General features: G+C 38.1%; 1 protein-coding gene across 2 annotated transcripts in view; it reads right to left on the reverse strand.

Annotated features, from left to right (window-relative positions):
- The window catches only part of NCK1 (NCK adaptor protein 1), an 83,448-nt gene that overhangs the window by 36,363 nt on the left and 33,119 nt on the right, over nt 1–13,966 (reverse strand). The window lies entirely within an intron of this gene.

Raw genomic sequence — 13,966 nt, forward strand, 5'->3', positions numbered from 1 at the left:
GCGGAGCAACTAAGCCTGTGCACCACAACTACTGAGCCTGCGCTCTAGAGCCTACAGCCACAACTACTGAGCCCGCATGCCGACTACTGAAGCCCGTGCCTAGAGCCCATGATCCGCAACAAGAGAAGCCACCACAATGAGAACCCGACGCACCGCAACGAAGAGTAGCCCATGCTCCGCAACAAGAGAAGCCACCACAATGAGAACCCGACGCACCACAACGAAGAGTAGCCCCTGCTCACCACTAGAGAAAGCACGCGCACAGTGAAGACCCAACACAGCCTAAAATAAATAAATAAATAATTTTTAAAAAGATAAGACTATCAGATTAAATTAACAAATAAGACCCAACTGTTATCAAAAACCCATTTTAAATATAATGCTATATAGATTAAAAGTAAAAGGATCATGCACACACTAGTCAAAAGAAAGCTGGAGTGGCTATATTAATATCTGAGAAAGTATATTTCAGAACAAGGAAAATTACCAGGTATAAAGACCTGAGTTAATGAGAAAAAGGTAAATTCATCAAGACAACCCAACAATCCTAAGTATGTATGTAATTAACAAGAGTTCCAAAATACATGAAGCAAAAACTACTAGAACTGAAAGAAGTAAAGAAATCCACAATTATTCTGAACTGTAACCACTCTCAGTAATACATAGAACAAGTAGACAGAAAAGCAGGAAAGATACAGAAGATCTAAACATCAGCCAACTGAATCTAACTGAACATTATACTCAACAACAGCAACAATATGTACACATCTTTGCTAGTACACACAGAATATTCACCAAGATAGACCATATTCTGGACCATAAAACCAACCTTAATAAATGTACAAGAACTAAAATTACACAGCATATGTTCTCTGAACATGAAGAATTAAACTAGAAGTCAATAACAGAAAAATAACTGAAAAATCTCTAAATATTTGGAAATTAAACAACACACTTCTAAACAATTCATGTGCCAAAGAGTCTTCTCAAGGGAAATTTGAAAATATTTTGAACTGAATGAAAACAAAACATATGAAAATTTGCTGGATGAAGCTAAAACACTGCTTAGAAGGAGATGTGTAGCATTAAAATGCTACTAACAAAATGTTAGAAAAGAAAAAAGATCTCAAATCAATAATGTAAGCATCCACCTTAAGAAACTAGAAAAGGAAGAGCACATTAAACCCAAAGGAAACAGAAGGACTTAATAAAGATCAGAAATCACTGAGATTGAAACAGAACATAAAAGAAAAATTACTGAAACCAAAAGGATGTTTTTTTTTTTCCTAAATATATATTTTTTAAATATTTATTTATTTATTGGGCTGTGCCGGGTCTTAGTTGCTGCACGCCGGATCTTTTAGTTGTGGCATGCAGGAACTTTAGCTGCAGCATGCGAACTCTTAGTTGCAGCATGTGGGATCTAGTTCCCTGACCAGGGATCGAACCCAGGCCCCCCTGCATTGGGAGCACGGAGTCTTAGCCACTGGACCACAAGGGAAGTCCCCAAAAGGATGTTCTTTGAAAAGATCAAGAAAATTGATAACTCTCTAGTAAGAATGACCAAGAACACAAATTGTTCGTGTCTTAAGTGTTCAGTGGAAGGTAGAACTTTTGAGGATGAAATCAGACTATTTGCTTGAAACTATTTCTAAACAAAGTATAGAAGGTGCAGTTTGGCTTCTCTTGAATGCTTATACTAAAACGCAAGTAGAAAAATAAAGATGGAATTGTTAATCAAGACGGAAGCAGAAATTTAAATATTAAGTTGGAAAATTCTCTGCCTACCCATATTTTAAAAAATGAGAGGAGCTTCAAGATGGCTGAAGAGTAAGACGTGGAGATCACCTTCCTCCCCAGAAATACATAAGAAATACATCTACATGCGGAACAACTCCTACAGAACACCTACTGAATGCTGGCAGAAGACCTCAGACCTCCCAAAAGGCAAGAAACTCCCCACATACCTGGGCAGTGTAAAAGAAAAAAAAAAAAAACAGAGACAAAGAATAGGGACAGGACCTGCACCAGTGGGAGGGAGCTGTGAAGGAGGAAAGGTTTCCACACACTAGGAAGCCTCTTCCCAGACTGCGGGGGGTGGGGGGGGGTGGAGGGAGGAGCTTCAGAGCCACGGAGGAGAGCACAGCCACAGGGCAAAGCGGAGAGACTCCCGCACAGAGGATTGGTGCCAACCAGCACTCACCAGCCCAAGAGGCTTGTCTGCTCAACGGCCGGGACGGGCAGGGGCTGGGAGCTGAGGCTCGGGCTCCGGTCGGATCCCAGGAAGAGGACTGGGGTTGGCTGCGTGAACACAGCCTGAAGGGGCTAGTGCGGCACGGCTAGCCAAGAGGGAGTCCGGGAAAAAGCATGGAGCTGCCGAAGAGACAAGAGACTTTTTCTTGCCTCTTCGTTTCCTGGTGCTCGAGGAAAGGGGATTAAGAGCGCCGCTTAAAGGAGCTCCAGAGACTGGGCGAGCCGCAGCTATCAGCGTGGACCCCAGAGACGGGCATGAGACGCTAAGGCTGCTACTGCTGCCACCAGGAAGCCTGTGTGCGAACACAGGTCACTATCCACACCGCCCCTCCCTGGAGCCTGTGCAGCCCGCCACTGCCAGGGTCCCGTGATCCAGGGACAACTTCCCCGGGAGAACGCACGGTGCGCCTCAGGCTGGTGCAACGTCCCTCCGGCCTCTGCCTCCCAGCCTCGCCCCGCAGCCGTACCCCTCCCTCTCCCGGCCTGAGTGAGCCAGAGCCCCCGAATCAGCTGCTCCTTTAACCCCGTCCTGTCTGAGCCAAGAACAGACGCCCTCAAGCAACCTACACGCAGAGGCGGGTCCAAATCCAAAGCTGAACCCCTGGAGCTGTGAGAACAAAGAAGAGAAAGGGAAATCTCTCCCAGCAGCCTCAGAAGCAGCGGATTAAATCTCCACAATCAACTTGATGTACCCTGCATCTGTGTAATACCTGAAGAGACAACGAATCATCCAAAAGTAAGGAGGTGGACTTTGGGAGCAACGATATATATATTTTTTTCCCTTTTTCTCTTTTTGTGAGTGTGTATGTGTATGCTTCTGTGTGTCATTTTGTCTGTATAGCTTTGCTTTTACTATTTGTCCTAGAATTCTGTCTGTCCATTTTTTTTTATTACTTAAAAAAATTATTTTTTCTTAATAATTATTTATTTTAATAACTTTATTTTATTTTACTTTATTTTATCTTCTTCTTTCTTTCTTTTTTTTCCTCCCTTTTATTCTGAGCCGTGTGGAGGACAGGTTCTTAGTGCTCCAGCCAGGCGTCAGGGCTGTGCCACTGAGGTGGGAGAGCCAAGTTCAGGACACTGATCCACAAGGTATCTCCCAGCTCCATGTAATATCAAACAGTGAAAATCTCCCAGAGATCTCCATCTCAACGCCAAGACCCAGATCCACTCAATGACCAGCAAGCTACAGTGCAGGACACCCTATGCCAAACAACTAGCAAGACAGGAACACAACCCCATCCATTAGCACAGAGGCTGCCTAAAATCATAATAAGGCCACAGACACCCCAAAACACACCACCAGACGTGGACCTGCCCACCAGAAAGACAAGATCCAGCCTCATCCACCAGAACACAGGCACTAGTCCCCTCCACCAGGAAGCCTGCACAACCCAATGAACCAACCTTAGCCACTGGGGACAGACACCAAAAACAACGAAAACTACGAACATGCAGCCTGCGAAAAGGAGACCACAAACACAGTAAGTTAAGCAATATGAGAAGACAGACAAACACACAGCAGATGTAGGAACAAGGTAAAAACCCACCAGACCTAACAAATGAAGAGGAAATAGGCAGTCTACCTGAAAAAGAATTCAGAATAATGATAGTAAAGATGATCCAAAATCTTGGAAATAGAATGGAGAAAATACAAGAAATGTTTAACAAGGACCTAGAAGAACTAAAGAGCAAACAAACAGAGATGAACAACACAATAAATGAAATTTAAAATTCTCTAGAAGGGATCAATACCAGAATAACTGAGGCAGAAGAACGGATAAGTGACCTGGAAGATAAAATAGTGGAAATAACTACTGCAGAGAAGAATAAAGAAAAAAGAATGAAAAGAATTGAGGACAGTCTCAGAGACCTCTGGGACAACATTAAACGCACCAACATTTGAATTATACGGGTCCCAGAAGAAGAAGAGAAAAAGGGACTGAGAAAATATTTGAAGAGATTGTAGTTGAAAACTTCCCTAATATGGGAAAGGAAATAGTTAATCAAGTCCAGGAAGCACAGAGAGTCCCATACAGGATAAAACCAAGGAGAAACACGCCAAGACACATATTAATCAAACTATCAAAAATTAAATACAAAGAACAAACACTAAAAGCAGCAAGGGAAAAACAACAAGTAACACATAAGGGAATCCACATAAGGTTAACAGCTGATCTTCAAACAGAAACTCTGCAAGTCAGAAGGGAGTGGCAGGACATATTTAAAGTGACGAAAGAGAAAAACCTACAACCAAGATTACTCTACCCAGCAAGGATCTCATTCAGATTTGACGGAGAAATTAAAAGCTTTACAGACAAGCAAAAGCTAAGAGAATTCAGCACCACCAAACCAGCTTTACAACAAATGCTAACAGAACTTCTCTAGGCAGGAAACACAAGAGAAGGGAAAGACCTACAATAATAAACCCAAAACAATTAAGAAAATGGTCATAGGAACATACATATCGATAATTACCTTAAATGTAAATGGATTAAATGCTCCAACCAAAAGACATACACTGGCTGAATGGATACAAAAACAAGACCCATATATATGCTATCTACAAGAGGCCCACTAGGGACACATACAGACTGAAAGTGAGGGGATGGAAAAAGATATTCCATGCAAATGGAAATCAAAAGAAAGCTGGAGTAGCAATTCTCGTATCAGACAAAACAGACTTTACAATAAAGACTATTATAAGAGACAAAGAAGGACACTACATAATGATCAAGGGATCAAACCAAGGAGAAGATGTAACAACTGTAAATATTTATGGACCCAACATAGCATAAGGCAAATACTAACAGCCATAAAAGGGGGAATCGACAGTAACACAATCATAGTAGGGGACTTTAACACCCCACTTTCACCAATGGACAGATCATCCAAAATGAAAATAAATAAGGAAACACAAGCTTTAAATGACCTATTAAACAAGATGGACTTAATTGATATTTATAGGACAGTCCATGCAAAAACAACAGAATAAATACACTATCTGCTCAAGTGCTCATGGAACATTCTCCAGGATAGATTATATTTTGGGTCACAAATCAAGCCATGGTATATTTAAGAAAATTGAAATCGTATCAAGTATCTTTTCCAACCACAACGCTATGAGACTAGATATCAATTATGGGAAAAAATCTTAAGAAATACAAATACATGGAGGCTAAACAACACACTACTTAATAACCAAGAGATCACTGAAGAAATCAAAGACGAAATCAAAAAATACCTAGAAACAAATGAGAATGAAAACACAACAACCCAAAACCTATGGGGTGCACAAAAGCAATTCTAAGAAGGAAATTTATAGCTATACAATCCTACCTTAAAAAGCAAGAAACATCTCAAATAAACAACCTAACCTTACACCTAAAGCAATCAGAAAAAGAACAAAAAAACCCCAAAGTTAGCAAAAGGAAAGAAATCATAAAGATCAGATCAGAAATAAATGAAAAAGAAACGAAGGAAACGACAGCAAAGATCAATAAAACCAAAAGCTGGTTCTTTGAGAAGATAAACAAAATTGATAAACCATTAGCCAGACTTATCAAGAAAAAAAGGGAGAAGACTCAAATCAATAGAATTAGAAATGAAAAAGGAGACGTAACAACTGACACTGCAGAAATACAAAGGATCATGAGAGATTACTACAAGCAACTATATGCCAATAAAATAGACAACCTGGAAGAAATGGACAAATTCTTAGAAATGCACAAACTTCCGAGACTGAACCAGGAAGAAACAGAAAATATGAACAGACCAATCACAAGCACTGAAATTGAAACTGTGATTAAAAATTTTCCAACAAACAAAAGCCCAGGACCAGATGGCTGCACAGGCGAATTCCATCAAACATTTAGAGAAGAGGTAACACCTATCTTTCTCAAACTCTTCCAAAATATAGCAGAGGGAGGAACACTCCCAAACTCATTCTACGAGGCCACCATCACTCTGATACCAAAACCAGACAAAGATGTCACAAAGAAAGAAAACTACAGGCCAATATCACTGATGAACACAGATGCAAAAATCCTCAACAAAATACCAGCAAACAGAATCCAACAGCACATTAAAAGGATCATACACCATGATCACGTGGGGTTTATCCCAGGAATGCAAGGATTCTTCAATATACGCAAATCAATCAACGTGATACACCATATTAACAAATTGAAGAAGAAAAACCATATGATCATCTCAATAGATGCAGAGAAAGCTTTCGACAAAATTCAACACCCATTTATGATAAAAACCCTGCAGAAAGTAGGCATAGAGGAAACTTTCCTCAACATAATAAAGGCCATATATGACAAACCCACAGCCAACATCATCCTCAATGGTGAAAAACTGAAACAAATCCCACTAAGATCAGGAACAAGACAGGGTTGCCCACTCTCACCACTATTATTCAACATAGTTTTGGAAGTTTTAGCCACAGCAATCAGAGAAGAAAAAGAAATAAAAGGAATCCAAATCGGAAAAGAAGTAAAGCTGTCACTGTTTGCAGATGACATGATACTATACATAGAGAATACTAAAGATGCTACCAGAAATCTACTAGAGCTAATCAATGAATTTGGTAAAGTAGCAGGATACAAAATTAATGCACAGAAATCTCTTGCATTCCTATACACTAATGATGAAAAATCTGAAAGTGAAATTAAGAAAACACTTCCATTTACCATTGCAACAAAAATAATATCTAGGAATAAACCTACCTAAGGAGACAAAAGACCTGTATGCAGAAAATTATAAGACACTGATGAAAGAAATTAAAGATGATACAAATAGATGGAGAGATATACCATGTTCTTGGATTGGAAGAATCAACATTCTGAAAATGACTATACTACCCAAAGCAATCTACAGATTCAATGCAATCCCTATCAAACTACCACTGGCATTTTTCACAGAACTAGAACAAAAAATTTCACAAGTTGTATGGAAACACAAAAGATCCCGAATAGCCAAAGCAATCTTGAGAAAGAAAAACGGAGCTGGAGGTATCAGGCTCCCTGACTTCAGACTATACTACAAAGCTACAGTAATCAAGACAATATGGTACTGGCACAGAAACAGAAATATAGATCAGTGGAACAGGAGAGAAAGCCCAGAGTGAAACCCACGCACATATGGTCACCTTATCTTTGATAAAGGAGGCAAGAATATATAGTGGAGAAAAGACAGCCTCTTCAATAAGTGGTGCTGGGAAAGTGGACAGCTACATGTAAAAGAATGAAATTAGAACACTCCCTAACACCATACACAAAAATAAACTCAAAATGGATTAAAGACGTAAATGTAAGGCCAGACACTATCAAACTCTTAGAGGAAAACATAGGCAGAACACTCTATGACAGAAATCACAGCAAGATCCTTTTTGACCCACCTCCTAGAGAAACGGAAGTAAAAACAAAAATAAACAAATGGGACATAATGAAACTTAAAAGCTTTTGCACAGCAAAGGAAACCATAAACAAGACCAAAAGACAACCCTCAGAATGGGAGAAAATATTTGCAAATGAAGCAACAGACAAAGGATTAATCTCCAAAATTTACAAGCAGCTCATGCAGCTCAATAACAAAAAAACAAACAACCCAATCCAAAAATGGGCAGAAGACGTAAATAGACATTTCTCCAAAGAAGATATACAGATTGCCAACAAACACATGAAAGAATGCTCAACATCATTAATTATTAGAGAAATACAAATCAAAACTATAATGAGATATCATCTCACACCAGTCAGAATGGCCATCATCAAAAAATCTAGAAACAATAAATGCTGGAGAGGGTGCAGAGAAAAGGGAACCCTCTTGCACTGTTGGTGGGAATGTAAATTGATACAGCCACTATGGAGAACAGTGTAAAGGTTCCTTAAAAAACTAAAACTAGAACTACCACATGACCCAGCAATCCCACTACTGGGCATATACCCTAAGAAAACCATAATTCAAAAAGAGTCAGTCATGTACCAAAATGTTCATTGCAGCTGTATTTACAATAGCCAGGACATGGAAACAACCTAAGTGTCCATAAACAGGTGAATGGATAAAGAAGATGTGGCACATATATACAATGGAATATTACTCAGCCTTAAAAAGGAACGAAACTGAGTTATTTGTAGTGAGGTCGATGGACCTAGAGTCTGTCATACAGAGTGTAGTAAGTAAGAAAGAGAAAAACAAATACCGTATGCTAACACATACATATGGAATCTAAAAAAAAAAGAAAAAGAAAGAAAAACAAATGATCAGAAGAACCTAGGGGCAAGATGGGAATAAAGATGCAGACCTACTAGAGAACAGACTTGAGGATACGGGGAGGGGGAAGGGTAAGCTGGGACAAAGTGAGAGAGTGGCATGGACATATATACACTACCAAACGTAAAATAGATAGCTAGTGGGAAGCAGCCACATAGCACAGGGAGATCAGCTCGGTGCTTTGTGACCATCTAGAGGGGTGGGATAGGGAGGGTGGGAGGGAGATGCAAGAGGGAAGAGATATGGGGATGTATGTATACGTATAGCTGATTCACTTTGTTATAAAGCAGAAACTAACACACCATTCTAAAGCAATTATACTCCAATAAAGATGTTAAAAAAAAAAAAAGGAAAAGAAAAAAAAATGACACATGCACCCCAATGTTCACTGCAGCACTATTTACAATAGCCAGGTCATGGAAGCAACCTAAATGCCCATCGACAGACGAATAGATAAAGAAGTTGTGGCACATATATACAATGGAATATTACTCAGCCATAAAAAGGAACGAAATTGAGTCATTTGTTGAGATGTGGATGGATCTAGAGACTGTCATACAGAGTGAAGTAAGTCAGAAAGAGAAAAACAAATATCGTGTATTAACGCATGTATGTGGAACCTAGAAAAATGGTACAGATGAGCCGGTTTACAGGGCAGAAGTTGAGACACAGATGTAGAGAACAGACATATGGTCACCAAGGGGGGAAAACTGCGGTGGGGTGGGGATGGTGGTGCGCTGAATTGGGCGATTGGGATTGACATGTATACACTGATGTGTATAAAATTGATGACTAATAAGAACCTGCAGTATAAAAAAACAAACAAACAAAACAACTAATACTAAACTTTCATTGGGTTATTTGTATGGAAATATGTTAATATAAATGTTTCAGACATTACCTGAAAGTTCTAAAAATCTTATATGTTCTGGTATAATGTTGTAAGTCATAATTCTAGTTATTACTTTAAAATGTATATCTCAGAAATAACTAAATTTCCTTGTCAATTGCATTATTATGAACTTTAATCAAATCTTTAACCGTGGTCATTTTTAAGTCTTTTGTCATTTACAGACAGTTCTGTGTGTACTCTGATACTTTTGCAAATATGTTCCTATAAAAGGGTTTCATCTTCAAGGAATTCATGGAAAAGACTGACAAGTACAGGTTTCTGGTAACTACTGCTGAACTGAATGAATAAGCATTTTCAGAACTCTAATGAAAAACTGATGAACTCATAAAAGTGTTAACAAAAAATCAAGATGAAAAAAAATTAATTACATGGGACTGAGTGAACTAATGAGGATGATGATAATTTTTGTGACTTTCTGTTTGAATTAAAAAAAAAAAATCCCACAAGGACTCAGAGGCAAAGAATATACAAATCAATTTTCACTGCAAAGTAAAGGAGCTGTTACAGTGGAGGATTACTGGACTGAATGTCAATATTATGACATAGTATGAGTGTGTTTCGTGTTTGGTAATTGCAATCATTGTTGCTTTTGTTGTGGTCATCCATTTACAATACTTGGTGTCAGTCTATTTATCTCTTGTAAAAATAAAATACAGTGTGTGTTAAAAAAAAAAAAAAGAAAAGACAGTGAGTAAAACTTACCTCTTCATACTATCTTCTTGGGAAAAAATAAAAATAAAAATGAGAAAGCACTATGTTCAGAACAGAACACTAAGGTTGTGACCAAGGACCCCTTGATAAAGAGATTAGTATGGGTGTGAACATCAGACTTAATCAGCCACCCCAGCAGGAAACAGCCAGTCAGAACTGGAAGGAGACAGGAAGGAAGGAATGAAGATTGTCAGCCTTCTTAGGTTTTACAGGATGGGACCACAAAGCTATTCAGTTGGGAACATGGGATATTCTTCAAGACAAGAGAAGAAGCACCCCAAAGGCTATTCTGAAATCATGAAGGCTGCCTCCCCAGTGTCCAAAGAGGAGGCTATCACCTGGGTTTCAACAGGCCAAACAAAGACTCCCAGCCCAAAGCCATGGGGGTCAGGCCAGTAGAGCCACTACTATGTGAGATTCCACACACTAAATTATTGTTTAATAATAAATAATTTATTATTAATTAATAAATTATTTAATTAAATATTAAAATATTTAATATTTTTAAGTGGACAAAATATTTGAACAGATACTTCACCAAAGAAGATATATGGATGTCATATAAGCATATGGAAAGATCTTCAATATCCTTAGTCATTACAGAAATGCAAATTAAAACCACAAAATGTTATCACTACACAGCTATTAAATGGATTAAAAAGAGAAGGGAGGTGAAGAAAGGAAGGAAGAACAGAAGGAAGGAAAGAAAGAAAGGGGAGGGAGGGGGCAAAGAAAGCAAGAGCGAGTGAGTGAAATAGGAAGAGAGAAAGAAGGAAACACACAAACAAACTGACACTATTAGGTGTGAATGAGGCTGCAGAGCAGCTGGAATCCATACACTACTTGTTGGAATGCAAAACAGTACAGCCACTATGGAAAACAGTCTGGCAGCTTCTTATAAACATAACTTACCATGCAACCCGGCAATCTCACTGAGCCAGATTCAAAAGGCTACATATGACATTCTGGAAAAGGCAAAATTATAGGGAAAGAGAATAGATCAGTGGTTTTCACAGGTTAATGGTGGGAAGAGAGTCTGACTACAAAGCAAGAGGAAATTTTTTTTTGAGAGCAAGATGAAGGAACTGTTCTGTACTTATATTGTGGTAGTGATTACATAACTCCAAGAATGTGTCAAATCCCATTTATACTCCAAAAAGTGTGAATCCTGTTGCATGTAAACCAAAATAACTATATAGCAGAAAACATTCATTGTTCAGCCTTAAATGGAACAATTTTTACTCATATATGGTTTTGTATCATCACCCAATATACAGTCACTGAGTTTTCGCCTATCTTCCATATGTTGACATCTTTATATCATTGTGTTTTATGCAGTATCTGGAAACACCAGAGTAGAAATGAAAACTGAACATCCCAGTCTAATGAAAACAGTTTGGGTCTTATAAACTCCCTAAAAGGTCTACTATAGGAACCTGCAGAGAATTACTAATCTAAATATGGGAATAACATCAGACCAAACAGCTAAAAACATGTTCTTCCCAACCTACTTTTACAAATTCATTTGGTGTATCTATATATTAATGACACTAAGTCACTTTATCAATCATCTTATCAAATCATTTTACCATATTGTGTATGATATGTAAACAATGAGGAAGGGCACTGTTTACTAGGTAAATATATAGATCATGATAAATATGACCATTTTGGGGAAGCCAGTTGTTATATTCCGAGGAAAAAGTAAAGAACCAGCTAGTGATAGAAAATAATTCTAAAGGGTAATCTCCCATGCTAATACAAATGCAATTTTAGAATCTGCTGTACTTTAACACATAACTTGACAACTTCCTGTTTCTGATAAAAATCAGCAGAGTGACAATACCCAAGTGATGAGCTCCGGAAGTTTGGCTGGGCTACAGCTCTCTCAGTAAACAATGAAGGGGTGAAAATCCCCAAATAACTAATTTCAATATGCTGTAATGCAAAAAGACAAGGCAATTCATAAGATTATTTTATTCTATTCAATGTTTTAAAACCTACTATCTCATCAAGTAATTTTAATTGCTAGACACTCTTACTAATAAAACAACATGAATAAGAATCCTACCATGAGGAAAACAAAAAATTACAGGCTAGTCTAAAATAAAGACTACTTACCTGTTTCTTTTAAAAGGACAGGTCAAATAAAATGCCATCTTATCCTATCCACTTTTGAAAATATCACTTTGAAAACATCCCCAATATGAGAAAGCACAAGATGACAAGAGCTAAAGTCCCGTGCATATCAAAATTCATTCACTTATTCATTCAACAAACGTTTATAGAGTAGTTATTACAGAGTAGGAGGACACTGAGCTAAAGCCTGAGAGTAAAGAAAGGCATATCAAGCAAAAATCCTGCTCTCAGAAAATAGACTATAACTCTATCTCTTCAACAACTTGTTTAATTAATGCCTTTTATATACAAGGCATTATTCCCTATATGATTATTTTGTCAGGTATCACAAAATTTTACTTATTACTCTCTGAATTACAATAAGCTGTACCAAGATCACAATAGGAATGTATTGCCGGGGCTTCCCTGGTGGCGCAGTGGTTGAGAATCTGCCTGCCAATGCAGGGGACACGGGTTCAAGCTCTGGCCTGGGAAGATCCCACATGCCGCGGAGCAATTGGGCCCGTGAGCCACAATTACTGAGCTTGCGCTTCTGGAGCCTGCGCGTCTGGAGCCTGTGCTCCGCAACAAGAGAGGCCGCGATAATGAGAGGTCCGCGCACCGCGATGAAGAGTGGCCCCCACTTGCCGCAACTAGAGAAAGCCCTCGCACAGAAACGAAGACCTAACACAGCCAAAAATAAATAAATAAATAAGTAAATAAATAAATAAATAAATAAATAAATACCAAAAAAAAAAAAGAATGTATTGCCATTTTATAATCTGAAAAATACTGCATTTAATATAAATCAAAGAAGTCATTACATGTTACTGCTAAAGTAAAAGCAATATGATAATCTTGCTAAGATTGCTAAATTATGAGCAATTATGGTATAAACCACCATCTATAACAAAAGTGTAACATAACGAAGAATTTAATGTCATAATTAATACAACAAATGTAAACACATTAACTGATCTAATCCTTATTGTGCTTCACAACTAAACATAAATGGGTAAAAAACTGACTGTAATCATATTTTTATATGTATTTTTTAACTTGTGGTAAAATACATGTTTTGGGTTGAACTCTCACCCTTCCTCCAAATTCAGATGCTGAAGTCCTAACCTCTAGTACCTCAGAATGTAACTACATTTGGAGATAGGGTCTTTAACAAAGTAATTAAGGTAAAATGAGGTTATTAGGGTGGGCTCTAATCCAGTATGATTAGTGTCATTTTAAGAGCTGATTAGTACACAAACACACTCAGTGGGAAAACTATATGAAGACAGTGGGAGAAGACAACCATCAACCAAGCCAGAAACCAACCCTGCTGACAACTGATCTCAGATCAGACTCTACCTCCGGAATTTTGAGACAATAAATTTCTGTTGTTTAAGTCACCTAGTTTGTGATACTTTGTATTGGCAGCCCTAGCAAACTAATACAATACACATAAAATTTATCATCTGAACCATTTTTAAATCTACAGTTCCACGGCATTAAGTATTCACAGTGTTATGCAATCATTACCACCATCCATCTCCAGAACAATTTTCATCTTGCAAAACTGTAACTCTATACCCATTAAATGATGACTCTCCTATATACAGCCAAACTACCAATTAAGTATGAGAGAAGAATAAAATAATTTTCAGACATGCATTCTCAAAATATTTAATTCCAATG

Source organism: Balaenoptera borealis, assembly GCF_965194805.1.
Source record: "Balaenoptera borealis genome assembly, chromosome: 5".
In the NCBI taxonomy this organism is placed as follows: Eukaryota; Metazoa; Chordata; class Mammalia; order Artiodactyla; family Balaenopteridae; genus Balaenoptera; species Balaenoptera borealis.